Source organism: Adiantum capillus-veneris, chromosome 8 (genome assembly GCF_014529385.1).
Source record: "Adiantum capillus-veneris isolate H3 chromosome 8, ASM1452938v2, whole genome shotgun sequence".
Classification (NCBI taxonomy): domain Eukaryota; kingdom Viridiplantae; phylum Streptophyta; class Polypodiopsida; order Polypodiales; family Pteridaceae; genus Adiantum; species Adiantum capillus-veneris.
In genome coordinates, this window is record NC_140938.1 from 56807855 (window position 1) to 56824153 (window position 16299).

Genomic DNA, 16299 nt, shown 5'->3' on the forward strand with positions numbered 1-16299 from the left:
TGTTTGAGAGACGTCGTCATCACAAACATGATTCTAAGCATGCATACTAGTTAAATTTGTGCACAATTAAAAAGAGGACTAGTCGTATAAGACAAAAACATGAGTTATTTAAAAGAAATTTGTACATTTGCTTACTCTAATGTAGCATTGTAAGCATTGACAAGGTTCATACTATCCTTAAGTTGTACTCCTTGCATCCATTTAGTATCTTCAAAAGGATAATTTTTGAACTTAATAAGATACCGTCGGATAATCTTACCATGTCGTAGTACCTTGTCTTCATGCCGAAGGATAGCTTCGGGTTGTAGCACCTCTTCTTGGTCTTCAACTTCGGGAGGGTCTTCAATAATTGGTTCAATTGGTGGCTCTCCTTTGTAGGGCTTAAGTAAGCTTACATGAAAGGCATTGTGTATAAGCCAATGGTTGGGCAACTTGAGTTGATAAGCCGTCTCATTGATAGGCTTCAAGATTTGGAAAGGACCATAGTATCTTTTTGCTAGTTTAGCATAATACTTTTGATGGCCCGTAGGATTTTTGCCCGTCGTTTGCCTTAATCGAGCCTTAGGAAACTTGAGTAAGACCCAATCATTTTCTTTGAACATTAAGGCTCTTCTGTGCTTATCAGCAGCAGCTTTTTGCCTTTGTTGAGAGATGGCTATAGCCTCCCTAATCTTTTGAAAAGATTCTTGTAGGTCACGGCTATACTCATCGGCGGCGAAGATCTTCCCATGTACTTTCAGTAGCAAGGGACTTTTAGGTCTTCCTTCTATGATCTCAAAAGGTGCTTTGCCCGTAGAAGTATGTACAGTATTATTGTAGGCATACTCTACTAGCGGTAAATACTTTTCCCATTGTGAGCGTTGATCTACTTCGGTAACATAAGTCTTGAGTAGATCGAGTATCGTAAGATTGGCTATCTCACTTTGGCCATCCGTTTGTGGGTGATAGGCCGAAGAGAAATTCAATCTTGTTCCTAGATTTTCAAAGAGACCTTTCCAGAAATTACTGGTCATTCTAGGATCTCTATCTGACACGATGGATGTGGGTAATCCATGGTGTTTGAAAATCTGAGATATGAAGAGAGTTGCCATTTGATGTGCCTTAATAGTCTTTTTGACAGGAATAAAATGTGCTTGCTTGCTAAACCTGTCGACTATTGTCCATATTCCTGTATTCCCATGGATAGACTTGGGTAATCCAAAGATGAAATCCATGGATATACTCTCCCATGGTGAATTTGGAATAGGCAATGGCTGGAGTAATCCAGGTTGCTTCCCTCTATCATACTTGGTCTTTTGGCATACTACACATTTTGAAACATACTCTTGTATGTCCACTTTCATGGTAGGCCAATAGAAATACGTCTCTACTCCTCGGAGAGTAGGTTGAATACCTCTATGCCCTGCATATGGAGGAGCATGGGATTCATACATAACCTTCTCACGAAGGGAATGGGTAACACATAGCCTATTGCCGTGGAGAAGATAACCATCCTGCAAGGTGAATGGTTCCTCTTTCTTCCCCAAAGCAAGGGCTGACATTATGTCTCTAAAGTCAGGGTCAGTAGCATACTCATCTATCATAGAGGATAGATCATTGTGAGTAGCTATAGACACCGCATTAACTTTTGGTCGTCGTGAAAGTGCATCGGCAACTTGATTGTGCTTACCAGCTATGTGAGCAATATGGAAATTAAATTGCGAAAGAAAATTTTCCCACCTCATTTGTTTGTCGGAAAGCTTGGTTTGCGTCATGAAATACTTGAGACTTTGGTGGTCGGTTCGTAGGATAAATGGAGTCCCCAATAGGTAGTGCTTCCATGTGTCTAGGGCATGTAGAACAGCTAAAAGCTCTTTCTCATAAATGCCCAAGACTCGTTCATCACCATTGAGCCTTCGGCTCTCATATGCTATGGCATGCCCTTCTTGAAGCAAAACCGCTCCAAGGCAATCACCACAAGCATCACATTGGACCTCAAATGGCTTTGAGAGATCCGGAAGCACGAGGACTGGTTGGGAAGTAAGCTTCTCTTTGAGTTTTTCAAAAGCATTTTGCTCCTTAGCAGTCCATACAAACTTAACGTTCTTCTTGGTTAAGTCGTGTAGTGGTCCTGCTACTTGAGAGAATTTTGCTATGAAGCGTCTATAGTATGCACACATACCAATAAAGCTTCTTAGCTCATGTAGATTCCTTGGGTTAGGCCATGATTTTATTACCTCTAACTTTGATGGATCCATACGAATACCATCGTGAGAGATAATATGGCCTAGATATTGAATCTCTTGAAGGAAGAATTCACTTTTCTTTTGGTTGAGAAAAAGTTTGTTCTCCCTCAAGGCTTGAAAAATCACTTGGAGATGTTGCTTATGTTCCTCCAAAGACTTGGAGTAGATGATGATATCATCGAAGAACACTCCAGTGAATTTTCGATATGGTCTAAAAATTTTCTCCATCAAACGATTGAACGTAGCTGGTGCATTAGTCAAGCCAAAAGGCATGACTAGATATTCATAAAGACCAAATGTTGTGCGAAACGCGGTCTTTAAGATATCCTCATCCACTATCCTTATTTGATGATAGCCACTCTTAAGGTCAATCCTACTGAAGTAGGTAGAGCCTTGTAGCTTATCAAACAGATCTTCTACCCGAGGTACGGGAAATCTGTTTTTGATAGTGATATGGTTTAGTGCTCGATAGTCCACACACATACGGTATGTACCATCTTTCTTTTGCACTAAAAGGACTGGAGAACAAAAGGGAGAGGAACTAGGCCTCACCATCCCTTTGTCTACCAGCTCTTGTACTTGCCTCATGATCTCCTCTTGTTGAGCTTGTGAGACTCGATAAGGAGGTTTGTTAGGCGGTGAGCTTCCTGGAAGGAGCTCAATACGATGGTCATCATCCCCTCGTTTTGGAGGTAGGTCCATAGGGATATCATCGATGAACACATCTTGGAATCCTTTTAGAAAAGTAGACAAGTCTAACTCTTCTTGATTCCTATCATTTTCATTTGATGAAACATTATTAGCTTTTAGAGACTCTTTGACATAAATCATGTACGCAGAAACTGAGCTCTTCATTGATTTATCAAAAGAAAGAGGATTTACAAGTGGAATAGTGCGACCACGCTCACTAGCATCTATATACATGTTCTTTCCCCTGTAGGTGAAGTAAATTCTCCTTTCAGGGAACTTCATGTTGGCAGCCATGCGATCAAACCATGGTGCCCCTAGGATAACATCCTGATGTTGGAGGGGAGAGATGAAGAAGTCTTCTTTGTCGACATAGCTTTGGACATGAAGCCTCAACTTCCCAATCAAGGGAGTAACGGAGGCTTGTTGTCCCTTGAAAGCTGCATCAGCTGTTACTATATCTCCCATCTCAAAAGCTTGAATGCCCAACTTGGTGGCCAACTCTATTGATATGAAGTTGAGAGTAGAGCCAGGGTCAAACAAGATGAAGGCATCATGCTCTCTTACCTTTCCCCAAGCATAGGAGAGTGATGATCCTTTGCAATGAGCATCCTCTTTTGGAGCTTCGATGGTGGAAGCCCTAGGAGTCTCATTGCGAGTATTCTTCTTGGGGCAAGAACGATAGCCATGTCCTTGCTCCCCACACTTGAAACACTTATGGTCCTTGCGAAAAGCTTCAAGCTCTTCAGGAGAGAGTTTGTTTTTACCTTTGTAAACTCCCTTCTCCTTGGACCGATTGTTGTTGTTGTTGTTGGAAGTGCCTTGGGAATTATTTTGAGCATTGGATTTCCCCTTTGCATCATTTTTATCTTTGTTTTCCATGGGCTTGACATTACGTCTAGCCCCTTGATGGAAATTGATGCGTGAAGCAACCATGGTGTGGTGGATTACTTCGGTAATAGTACCGGGCCGTTGAGAGTTGATATATTCGCCATCTCTTCAGGTAATCCCGCACAGAATTGTTGTCTTTGCTCGGCAAAGTCTATCTTTTGAAAGACAGTAGCTTTGAGATGTAAATCCCAAAACTTATCTACATACTTGTTGATAGACTCATGAGAGAGGAGCTTCAAGCCGCGCCATTCGGTAAGAACTTTATCTTTAGTATCGCTTGGAAGAAATTGCTTCATGATGGAAACTCGTAGAGTTTTCCATGTCTTTGGGGCTTCTCCATTGCCACGAAGGCTAGCCCACCATTGACGAGCTGATTTTTGGAAGTGCATAGCTACATGGCGTAGCTTGGAGGACTCTGTGAAGCCCTCGTCCCCAAAGGCCGCATCAAATTGCTGGATGAAGGCCAACACTTTGTCGGTAGCACCAAAGGTGCCATCGTAGGTGAGAAAAGAGATACTCTTTCCTCCCTCCTTGAACTTCTTTAGCTTTTGTGACCTTCGCCATGCAGGAAATGATTTGCGATGCCCTCCCCTCTTGTATTCTCTAGGAGAATAGCCATAACTTTCATCGGAAGAGAAGGAAGGTGAAGAAGAAGGAGAAGAGGGTGACCTCTTCCTAGCCCTTTTCTTCCTTTGTTTCCTCTCTTGCCTTTGAGAGTGATGAGGAGAAGGACTATGGGTTGCTCTTTTCCTCTTGGGAGGAGTAGGCGATCGTCTAGACCGCCTTCTTCGTGGAGCCACATCTTCAGAAGAACTTAGACTTTCATTGCTTTCTTTCTCTTTGGATTCCTCCTCTCGAATGGGAGAGAGTCTTCTTTTGGGGGTCTCTTCAAGAGGCCTCCTAAGCTCTCTCTCCTCTTGGAGAGGAAGGGAAATTCCATAGGCACGAAGTTGTTGAGTAACTTCGGCTTGCAAGGTAGGGTTGCCCATAGCTTGTTGCAACCTAGTCACAAGATAATTCACAAACATGGGAGCATCATCATTAGCACCTTCATGTGCAAAATCAAAGCTATCAATGTTCATTCTACTCTCTTGATTATTGTCAGCCATGTTAACAAAATTTTATGTATGTACTTAGTGTATGCTTTGGCAATTCAAAACCTTAGTTGCCACTCCTCTTAGCCTTTGAAAATCGGCTCTTAAGTATCTACACCCACGGCTCAAAGTGGTTAATTATAGAGAGTAGAGGAGTAGGTCTAACATAGCAGAGTTGCCAAGGGCTAGCTCCTTTCGGACTTCTTATGGCTCAATAATGGTAAAGCCGTAGGCAAGTCTAAAAAGACTCCATTATTAAGTCCAAAGCTCCCGAGGTGTGCACCATCCCCCACATAGTGGGCTTAACAAAACCGGTATTAGATCCCAGTTCCACTTACTCTATTATAATTAACAACATCAACCATTTATAGGCTACTTAAGGACCTCTCTTCTTAAGCAAGAAAAGAGAAACCAAATGCTCTGATACCAATGTAATGGAATTTGCCTATTCAATTTGAGAATAGCGGAATTTAATGAGAGTACTTTCAAGAAATGATTTTGTGAGCATAGCGGGTAGACATAATTGAAGATAGCAACATAATCATAGCAATTAGTTAACTTGGCATAGACAATACTTTTGCAAGAGAGAGAGTTTAGAGAACATGACAACAATTGAGGACCGGATTTATGTGGAGCCGGTCCCCCCTCCAATAGGCATTTGTATTATGATTTCTCCCATAAAGAGAGACTTGTTACAATACAGTCTTTGTGTTCCTTGTGACCTAGGTGATGCCATGAAGATGGAAGGCTTCATGCACCACAAACATAACATAAACTTGAAGAAAGCTTTAACTATCCCAAGCCTCAGTCCCAAGACCTCAAACACCTTCGAAGGTGGAGAGAGCTAGCAGGGAATGAGGGTAGGGAAGAGGAAGAAGAAACATTTCGTAGGAGAAAGAATTAGTTCCTCACTTATCATACTCTTGTTGCTAGCATACATAATAGCATAGTAATGAAGAAGAAGGAGATGGCAAGCTTAAGCATTGAAGCATGGCTCTTGGTTGGATTTGCACTCCATAGCCAAGAGTGTTGGTGTAGGCTCTCAACCTCTACTTGCTTGGAGAGGGAGCTCTTGCACTTTGCATATCACACAATGAGAGTGCTTGTGAGTGTGTGTGGGTGAGTATACCCCCTAGGCACCCCCCTAGCTTGCTTGGGTCGACCCCCCCTTGTAGCTCATGCCTGAAGCTCATTGGACCCCTCCAGGCCTAGCCAATCACAAGCAGGAGCCATTACAAGCAACATGGGTAGCCTTGGGACAAGTGTCCCCCTTTCCCCTTTGAGAGAGAGGACTTGATAAATGCTAAAACAATTAGATAATTCATGTAATTTATCATTGGACCCCTTTGAAGCCTAGCCAATAGGCTTCAAGCAACACATGAAGGTAACATGGGTAGGGGCCTGACATGTGTCCTTGCTGCCTCTTCAAGATGGGCTTCCCTTGTGTGTGTGAGTGGGTGTTCTCTCTCTAGGCCCTAGGAAAAGGGCTCGCCCCCCCTCTTGTAGGAATGATTTTGACTTTTAGGTGATCAAGCACCTTACTCACCAAGCATGACAAAGCACTTGAACTAGGGGGTTCCCACAAGCATCTCAGGCAAGCTTCTCAAGGCACCTCAAGTACCATTCAAGCACCTCAGCACAGTCAAGCACCTCAAGCACAAGCATGAAAAACACCTCAAGCACCTAACAAGCACCTTCATCAGCAGTACCTCAAGCACATGAAAAAGCTTGGGCCGGGTTCCACCTCCAGCCCCTTTTCATTGGCCCCGTGTTGAGATAGATCTAAAAGCACATACCTATATCTTAACACTTGTTCCCGTTTATTCTCGCACATTAAGTGATCAGTTTAATATGTGAAAATCATTTGGGTTAGTTAGATATTAGATTTTATGACACTCGGGGCAAGCATCAAGCCCTACATGTTCATTGCGGAATAGCACGCAATCATTGACACATGCATGTATGCGATCATAGTCCATCCCAAGCCCTGTCACCCACCACTTGTCGTGCCTTCCTTCGATTTTCTGGAAGATGATTGCCTTTAGGCATCATCTTGCCTAATAGCCTATGACATAATTAAAGAACACTCGTTATTGCATATAACCACCAAAAAAACTCACAACTAACACTTATTACATTTAAACGTACCTCAATAGTGCATTGACCCCAGCATTGCTCCATCCAAACATTACTTGAATATTCAAGATCTCAAGAGACGCTCGTAATATGGAGTAGGAACATCCCTCGTAAAGAGCGCCTCTAGCAATGAATCTTTGGTTTTTTGGGCGGCTTCTTCACATGCACACTTAGGCTCACACTCATTCGCCGCCTAACGTGCAAGAAGATCCTCAACCATATTGTGCAAATGATCTTCCTCCACCTCCATGTGGGGCGGGGTGGTAGGGAGATCCCCATATGTGGTGGATGTAGGATGCGCATGCGCTTGTGTGGACCCACCCACATCGGACGGCGGGTGTGACCCCCCTCCCATGACTGCTTCTTGGCGCAATCGCTCTTCCGTCCTCCTCCCGCCTCCAGCCCCAATCACACTCCAATGGGGAGCAACATCAATGGATACCAAAACCCTCGGATCGCTAGTTTCCATTCGAGCACGTTTTCTCGGATCGTCCCATAGTCCATAATCATCCACGTGAGCCAAGCATATACGCCGAAGCCGTGCAATCGCACGCTTACATCGCGTACATGGAAATGGTAGTCGCTCGCTCAACCATCGAGTTCGTTCCGCACCAATCGGCGGACCCACGTCATCCCAATCGACCTGCACACACGACCACACACTAAATAAGAAAAAATAAAATAAGAAAAAGAAGAATCAATAATGTTGGTATTGACATGACCGACACTCATTAAAGATAGAGGCGAATGTAAGGTAAAGAGGTGGGTACAAGAGGACATCCAGTCGGCCTAACCTTAATGGCTTATCAGAGCTTTTCGCGGTAATATACGCGCAAGAAAAGACGCGATAATAAACACGGTAAAATTTCCAGCTAAATTTTTTATATAAAGGGGGCACCTACGTGCCCCCGCGAAATTGAATGCCAAAAATTCAAAAACGAGCTCCTTCTCTGCGCGGGCCTGTTTCCCTCTCCATCTCCAAGCTCTCTCTCCTTCTCCCTCTCCATCTCCAAGCTCTATTACTCTCTTCATTTCCATCCCCACCATATCCAAGCGATCGAGGTCACGACTGTAAGTGCTCAAACTCTCTCTCTTTCTTCTCGTTCTTCTACACACACACAAACACACAAACACATACACACACACACACACGCACGCATGCACACATGCATACACACATGTTGAGATGTCGAGCTCTACACCTTGAGCTGGCATCCACTACGGGTCTTGGCCGCTTACGGCATTTACTCACTAGCGCGTTAGGTGACCGACACGGAGGATCTCTGCCAGTGATTCTACAGCTGGACTACACTTATAGTGCCAGCCTAGTACGCTTCTAGCGAGTTCACACTTAGTGACCGCATGTACATATGTGCTACTTTTCAGCTTTAGCACTTAGTCATTTTGTACTCTCTTTTCTGAGAAGAAGAAGAAGAAGCTTTCCATCTCTGTGTGCTTGTCTTGTGTAGCTCTCTTGCATCCTCATTCTTTACATGGTATCAGAGCCTGGTGCAGGCAAGAGAGGCTAAGAGAGCAAGAGCATCACAATCTCTTCATTCGCAATCCACGACCAGATGCCGAAGTTTTTCGGCACAAGTTTCTGAACAGGTCTCCAAAGTGCAATATACAGAGATTTACTGTACAAGTACAGCGGTTGTATGTACGCTTGATTGTGGACACTCGTTGAGTGTAGAAAGCGTTACAGGTACCACGATAGCAGGTTCAACAGATTTGCAGGTTTTTGCAGATTGCAACTATTTTGTCTTGGTGCTTCAAGATGTCTGACGGTTTCAGTCAGATTGTTACTGAGAAGCTTGAGAAAAATAACTACCCTGCAAGGAAGTTCAGAATAAAAAATTTCCTAAAAGGAAAAGGTTATTGGGACTATGTAGAAGGAGACAATGAAAAGGAACCAGAGATTCCCGAGGCAAATGCTACAGCTGAACAAAGGAAAGCTTTGAGGGACTGGCAACAAGGCCAGAGCAAAGTGATGTATTGGCTTTCTATGAGCATCACAGATGGCATGATGGGCTATCTACAGGATGCTGAAACCCCCGCCATTGCATGGAGAAACTTAGGCAGAGTGTTCGAGGTGAACACCAAGGCCAGGAAGCTTCAACTAAAGTCGGAGCTAAATCAGGTTAAGAGGAACAACCTCTCAATCAATGATTATGCCTTGAAGATCAAGAGTATCATTGAGGCTCTTGGATCTATTAAAGTCTCAGTGGAAGACGATGACATTGTCCGTGCATGCTTGGATGGTTTAGGAGATGAGTATGTACATTTTAGGTCTTCCATGAATACAAGAGACGACATCCTCGTGTTCCAAGATTTGATTTCTATGCTTATTCTTGAGGAGAAGAACCTTGACACATCTTCTTCTCATGGAAGAAATAATTCTGAACAGGCATTCTATTCTAACTCCAACATAGGTAGAGGTAGAGGTCGTGGTTCCAATGAATCAAGAGAACACATCCTCGTTTCCACAAGATTTGATTTCTATGCTTATTCTTGAGGAGAAGAACCTTGACACATCTTCTTCTCATGGAAGAAATAATTCTGAACAGGCATTCTATTCTAACTCCAACATAGGTAGAGGTAGAGGTCGTGGTCGAGGCCCAAGGGGTTGCAGGGGCCAATTTCTGGAAGGTCAATCAAATCAAAACAATACAGGTGGCAGGGGAAACCAGTCTCAAGGCAGGGGGAGTCAAAGAGGTCGTGGTGCAAGATCAAGCAGGCAACAACATACTCCAGATAGCAGAGAATGTTGGACTTGTGGTGAAAGAGGTCACATGTCACGTGACTGTCCAAAGGGAAAAGCAAGTGGAAAGAGAGAATAGGGCAACTATGCATCTACTAGCAGAGATGCAGATGACAGCAAAAATCAGCGCATGTTTGTTATGTAGCATGTAATGAATACAATGACTGCAGAGAATTCCACCCAAGATGATGTTTGGTATGTGGATTCAGGTGCCTCTAATCACATGACGTCTCGTGGAGAGTGGTTTAGAGATATGCGCAAACCAGATGTGTCAGGCTATGTGCAGACAGGAGATGACACAGCTCACCCCATTGCTCATGTAGGGGACATACCTCTAAATACGAAGAGTGGGAAATCAAAGTACTTAGCAGATGTACTTCATGTCCCAAACATTACAAAGAAACTTGTTTCTGTTGGACAAATGGTTGTGCAGGGTTTGCAGGTTCGCTTCAATCCAAATGGCTGTTATGTAGAAGATTTCCAGAATGGATGTAAGCTGATCACAGAGGGCAAATGTGTGGGCAGAATGTTTACGCTGAATGTAGACATGCCTGAGGTAAAAGCTGCATTTTTTGCACAGGGCACAGGTGTTGTGGCTGATGTTGACATTTGGCACAAACGCATTGGCCATGTCAATGAGCAGAGATTGCGCAGCATGCAATCAAAACAGATTGTAAAAGGTTTGCTCAAATTCAAGGTGGATGGTATGCATAAAGTGTGTGCAGCATGCCAGTTTGGAAAACAGTCAAAGGGCTCATTTCCATATGAACGCAATGTATGTAAAAAGCCACTTGAGGTGGTGCACACAGATGTTTGGGGTCCAACCGATACTGCAAGTATACATGGTTGCAGGTATTATGTCTCTTTCATTGATGACCATACAAGGAAAGTATGGGTCTACTTCATGCGTTACAAAAGTGAAGTGTTTGGTCACTTTCAAGACTTCAAAGTCATGATTGAGAACGAGACAGATATGCAAATCAAGACATTGAGGTCAGATGGAGGGGGAGAGTACTTCTCCAATGATTTTTCAGATTTTTTGCGAATGCATGGTATACGCAGGCAGTTTACATGCAGATATACTCCACAACAGAATGGGGTCGCAGAAAGGAAAAACAGGCACATTGCAGAGGTTGCACGTGCATTGATGAATGAGAAGAACATGCCTCATCATTTCTGGGCTGAAGCCGTAAATACAGCTGTGTACATTATGAATAGGACACCTACGGCTGCAGTGCATGATGTAACACCTGAGGAAAAGTTTACAGGTACAAAGCCTGATTTGGCACACTTGAAAGTGTTTGGCTGCATAGCTTACGTGCATGTACCAGATGAGTTGCGTAGGAAATTGGATCCTAAAGCAGAGAAATATATTCTTGTGGGATATTCCCTTGAACAAAAGGGGTACAGGTGCTACAATCCTACTACATGAGAATTACGAGTGAGCAGAGATGTAGTCTTTGATGAGATGAGCAGCTGGTACAGTAATGCACATGGCACTATTGGGGCTGATGTAAAAGATGATGTGGTTGTACAAAATGTGAGGCCACAGTCACAGGTTTTGAGTGGACCACAAGATTCCTCTTCTCGTGGCTCTATTGAGAAACCATGGAATGGTAGACTACGTACGCAGGTTACTCCACCAGCAGGTACAGGGAATGTATCACGAAAAGGAAAGGAAAAGGTTGATGAACCTCCCTTTATGGATGATGCATCATCAGGTTTTTCACATGTAGACATGGATTCAGATGGTTCTGAACAAAGTCTTGATGAGGAATTTGGAATTCCGGCTGTCAGGACACCTGGTGTAAGGAAAGTACAAGAAGATGCTAGAGGGCAAAGGAGTGACCCAGGACCGCGCAGATCTAATAGAGTCAGAAATCCAGTTCAGAAATTGACTTATGATGGGTATCTAGCGCATCACCAAGCCTACATGGCTAAGGTGATACAGGATGTGGAGCCCACATGTTTTGAGGATGCATTTGGAAATGTGCATTGGGATGATGCAATGAATGAAGAGATGGCTGCATTGGAAGCAAACGACACATGGGAGTTGGTGCCATTGCCAAGTGGCAAGAAAGCTATTGGTTGTAAATGGGTGTATAAAATCAAGCATAAGGCTGATGGTAACATTGAGCGTCACAAGGCAAAGCTGGTCGCAAAGGGTTATTCACAGACGTATGGCATAGACTATGAGGAGACCTTTGCTCCAGTGACAAAGATGACGACTGTGAGAGCTGTCATAGTAGTGGCTGCATCTAGAGGATGGATTATGCATCAAATGGATGTAAAGAATGCCTTCTTGAATGGTGAGTTGCAAGAGGAAGTGTATATGGATCAGCCACCTGGTTATGTCGATCCAGGTTACCCAGATTATGTATGCAGACTTCTCAAAGCTTTGTATGGTTTGAAGCAGGGCTCTAGAGCATGGTATGACAGGATTGCCAAGTATCTTGTCAGTATTGTTTCTAGGAGAGCTCATGCTAATCATTCACTCTATGTACGTGAGAGTGATGTGGGGATTGTGGTCATTACCATATATGTAGATGACCTTATTATTGTTGGTGACAATGCTATGGAGATTGACCATGTGAAGGGTCTTCTCAAACAGGAGTTTGAAATGAAAGATTTAGGCGAGTTGCGCTACTTTCTTGGCATTGAGGTGATCAAGACTCCAGAGGGTGTATGGCTATCACAGGGACAATATGCTTTGGACATGTTGTCAAAGTATGGTATGGCTGATTGTAAGCCAATTTCTATTCCCTTGGATGTGAATGCAAAGCTGAGTGCAGAGAAGGGTGATGTTGTTGAGGATGTCAACATGTACAGGAAGATTGTGGGTAGTCTAATCTACTTGACTATCACGAGGCCAGACTTGAGCTACACAGTAGGCTTGGAGAGTCAGTTCATGCAGCTTCCGAGGAAGCCACATTTGTATGGAGTACGATGCACACTTAGGTATGTGCAAGGTACTCTTGACTACGCATTGTTCTATGCAGCAGATGCACCATTAGCATTGTATGGGTATACAGATGCAGATTGGGCAGGTAGCATTGTTGATAGGAGATCTACGAGTGGCTTCATGTTCTCTTTTGGGAGTGCTGTTGTTACTTGGAGCAGCAAAAAGCAGCATACGGTTGCTTTATCGAGCACAGAGGCCGAGTACAGAGGTGCAGCAGTTGCGGCGTGCGAGGTAGCTTGGCTACGCACATTACTTGAGGACTTGGGAGTGCAGGTGGACAAGCAGATTTTCATCCATTGTGACAACCTCAGCAGCATGCAGTTGGCTAGGAACCCAGTGTTCCATGCCAGGACCAAACACATAGAGGTCCATTACCACTACGTTCGAGAGCGAGTGTTGGCGGGCGACATCGACTTGGTCTACGTCAGCACAGAGGAGCAGATAGCAGATATCTTTACCAAGGCCCTCAGAGCTGAGAAGCTTTGACGTTTCCGGACTATGCTTGGACTCTGCGACATGCAGAGCTCGAGGGGGATTGTTGAGATGTCGAGCTCTATACCTTGAGCTGGCATCCATTACGGGTCTTGGCCACTTACGGCATTTACTCACTGGCGCGTTAGGTGACCGACACGGAGGATCTCTGCCAGTGATTCTACAGCTGGACTACACTTATAGTGACAGCCTAGTACGCTTCTAGCGAGTTCACACGTAGTGACCGCATGTACATATGTGCTACTTTTAAGCTTTAGCACTTAGTCATTTTGTACTCTCTTTTCTGAGAAGATGAAAAAGAAGTTGTCCATCTCTGTGTGCTTTGTGCTTGTCTTGTGTAGCTCTCTTGCATCCTCATTCTTTACAACACACAATGCATACACATTGCACACATACACACACACACACACACACAATGCATACATACACATGCACACACACACATTGTACACACGCGCGCGCACGCGCACACACACACACACACACACTATTTTGTGCACAATCACACACTAATGCAAGCATTAGTGTGTGTATGCATTATACACACACCAAGCATTAGTTTGTGCTTGTAACGCATGCACACACTAATGCAAGCATTAGTGTGTGCATGCATTAGTGTGTTTTCACACACTAATTTGTGCACAATCACACACTAATGCATTAGTGTGTTTTCACACACTAATTTGTGCCCAAGCACACACTAATGCAAGCATTAATGTGTGCATGCATTATACACATACTAATGCTTGCATTAGTGCGTTCATGCGTTACAAGCACACCCTAATGTGAGCATTAGTGTGTGCATGCATTATACAAACACACTAATGCAAGCATTAGTGTGTGCATGCATTAGTGTGTTTCCACACACTAATTTGTGCCCAAGCACACACTAATGCTTGCATTAGTGTGTGCTTGTGCACAAATTAGTGTGTCTACACACTAATGCATGCACAAGCACACACTATTGTGTGCATACGTTACATGCACACATTAATGCTCGCATTAGTGTGTGTGTGCATGCATTAGTGTGTTTTCACACACTAATTAGTGTATGAGTCTTACCACGCACCGAGCAAGTTTTTCCGAGCAAAGACAAACCCGAGCAAGTGTTTGTACATAATATAGTAAATTTTATCATCAACATAATATTTATTGTTTGTTATATATTGATGCACCTACAACAAAAAGAGTTTTCACTGGCTAAACTTGGAGGATTTTAGTGTAAAACTAGTTAAAAATCCAAAAAAAATTTGATAAGATATTCAATGTTCTTTTTTCCACTGGTTCCTACAAAAGGTTTTGCTGAACACTTTAATAGGATCCTCTCACTCTCTCTCTTTTTTAGTTAAGAGGATAGAGGATCCTTGGAACACCATTACTTTTCAAGTCATAACCAAAACTCCTATTAACTAATTTAGTATTCAAACCTCCACTCACAATTTTAATTGGCCTGGATCTTTTGATCATTCGAATTGTCTTGCTAGAAAGTGAATATTTACAACGTTTGTGACATATGAGGTGATGAAGGATCTTCTTGGAGTCAAATTCCAAATATCAAATTAAGTGATTGTAAATGGACAAACGATTTGAAAGCACATTGGCCGTAGTACTGATTTGTAAGAGTCTCTAATTTTTTAAAGAACTAAAATTTAAATGATAAGTCCAGGTGTGCGCTAGTTGGGGGGGGGGGGGGGGGGGCAATCACTTTTACTCTTTTATTACTGAGAATCAAGAAATATACCGCCAATTGCACGAGCTACCATTCGTTGAAGCCGTTAGGGCTACCAATTGCAGGAGCCCGTAGCTGCCAGAAGAACACGTAAAGAGGCGGTATCAAAGACATGTGTAGAGGAGCTTTTGTGGCCCTTCGCGGATGGATATCAAAGTGTGGTTGTGCTCGGCAAGGACAAAGCCACAGGTGCTCTTATGGTCTACAAGATGAACTGGGTCCATGCCTCTACAAGTAGACGACTGAAGAGTACAAAGTCTGCGGTGAAACTAGCTGCTCTCACGTTCATGCCGCACTAGAAGGCCATGGAAGGGGGCTTTAAGCCTCAAACAGCAAGCTGCAGGTGGTGGTCGGATGGTTAGCCCATGCTTCTTGGTTCTGGTTGGGGCAGGCAGAGATCAATTCTTGCGTAGTTTTTCTTCGTGTCATGAGGTAGTACTACTTCAAGTATCCTGGCTGAAAGAATCTACAAATTATCTACCTAATAAAAAGAGAAACGACCTAGTAGATAAGTGTGGGTGTGCGCTAGTCTGATGCTTTCATATATATATATATATATATATATATATATATATATATATATATATATATATATATATATATATATATAGAGAGAGAGAGAGAGAGAGAGAGAGAGAAGTTTGATTTAGCAGAAACACCTCTCCGGAGGTCTCCTTTTGCTGCCTCTACTCATCCCCAATAGAAGTTCTGAACTCTTGCCTCACAGGAGTACGTGCTCCTCCAACAGTCACGACAATTCTTCACACTGGATGCTTAATTGGGTTGGGGAAAACCTACTCAAGCCGCAACACCAAAAATTATTGTGCGACAAGAGATTAGGTCGGGCTGCATCAACATCCAGAAGCTCTCCTTGTGATAGAGTACAAGGTCGCGTGGTGCACGTCAGCACATATATGTTGATCCTACAACATGCATGATCTCCGCCTCCTCACCCTCTTCCCTTCCAGCCTTCCCTGCCCATGTATGATCCCCTCCTCCTCTCTCTCTCTCTCCCCTCCATCTCTCTCAATCTCTCTAAAAAAAATTCCACACCGGCGTGGGCTCTTTCAAAGACCTTTTTTTTAAAGAGATTGAGAGAGAGCAAGGAGAGAGAAAGCGAGGGGGAGGGGTTGAAAAAAAAACCTAAGTTTAGTGTAATCCCACCTACAAATTTTGAGATTTACCCCTAAATTTTAAATTTAAAAAGTGAGAAAACCTACTAGCGTCATTTGGTGTAAAAACCTTCAAATTTAGTCAATTTACCACTAAAATTCTGATAGCTAGGTTTGCCAAGTTTTCTGAACATTTTTTTTTCGAGCATT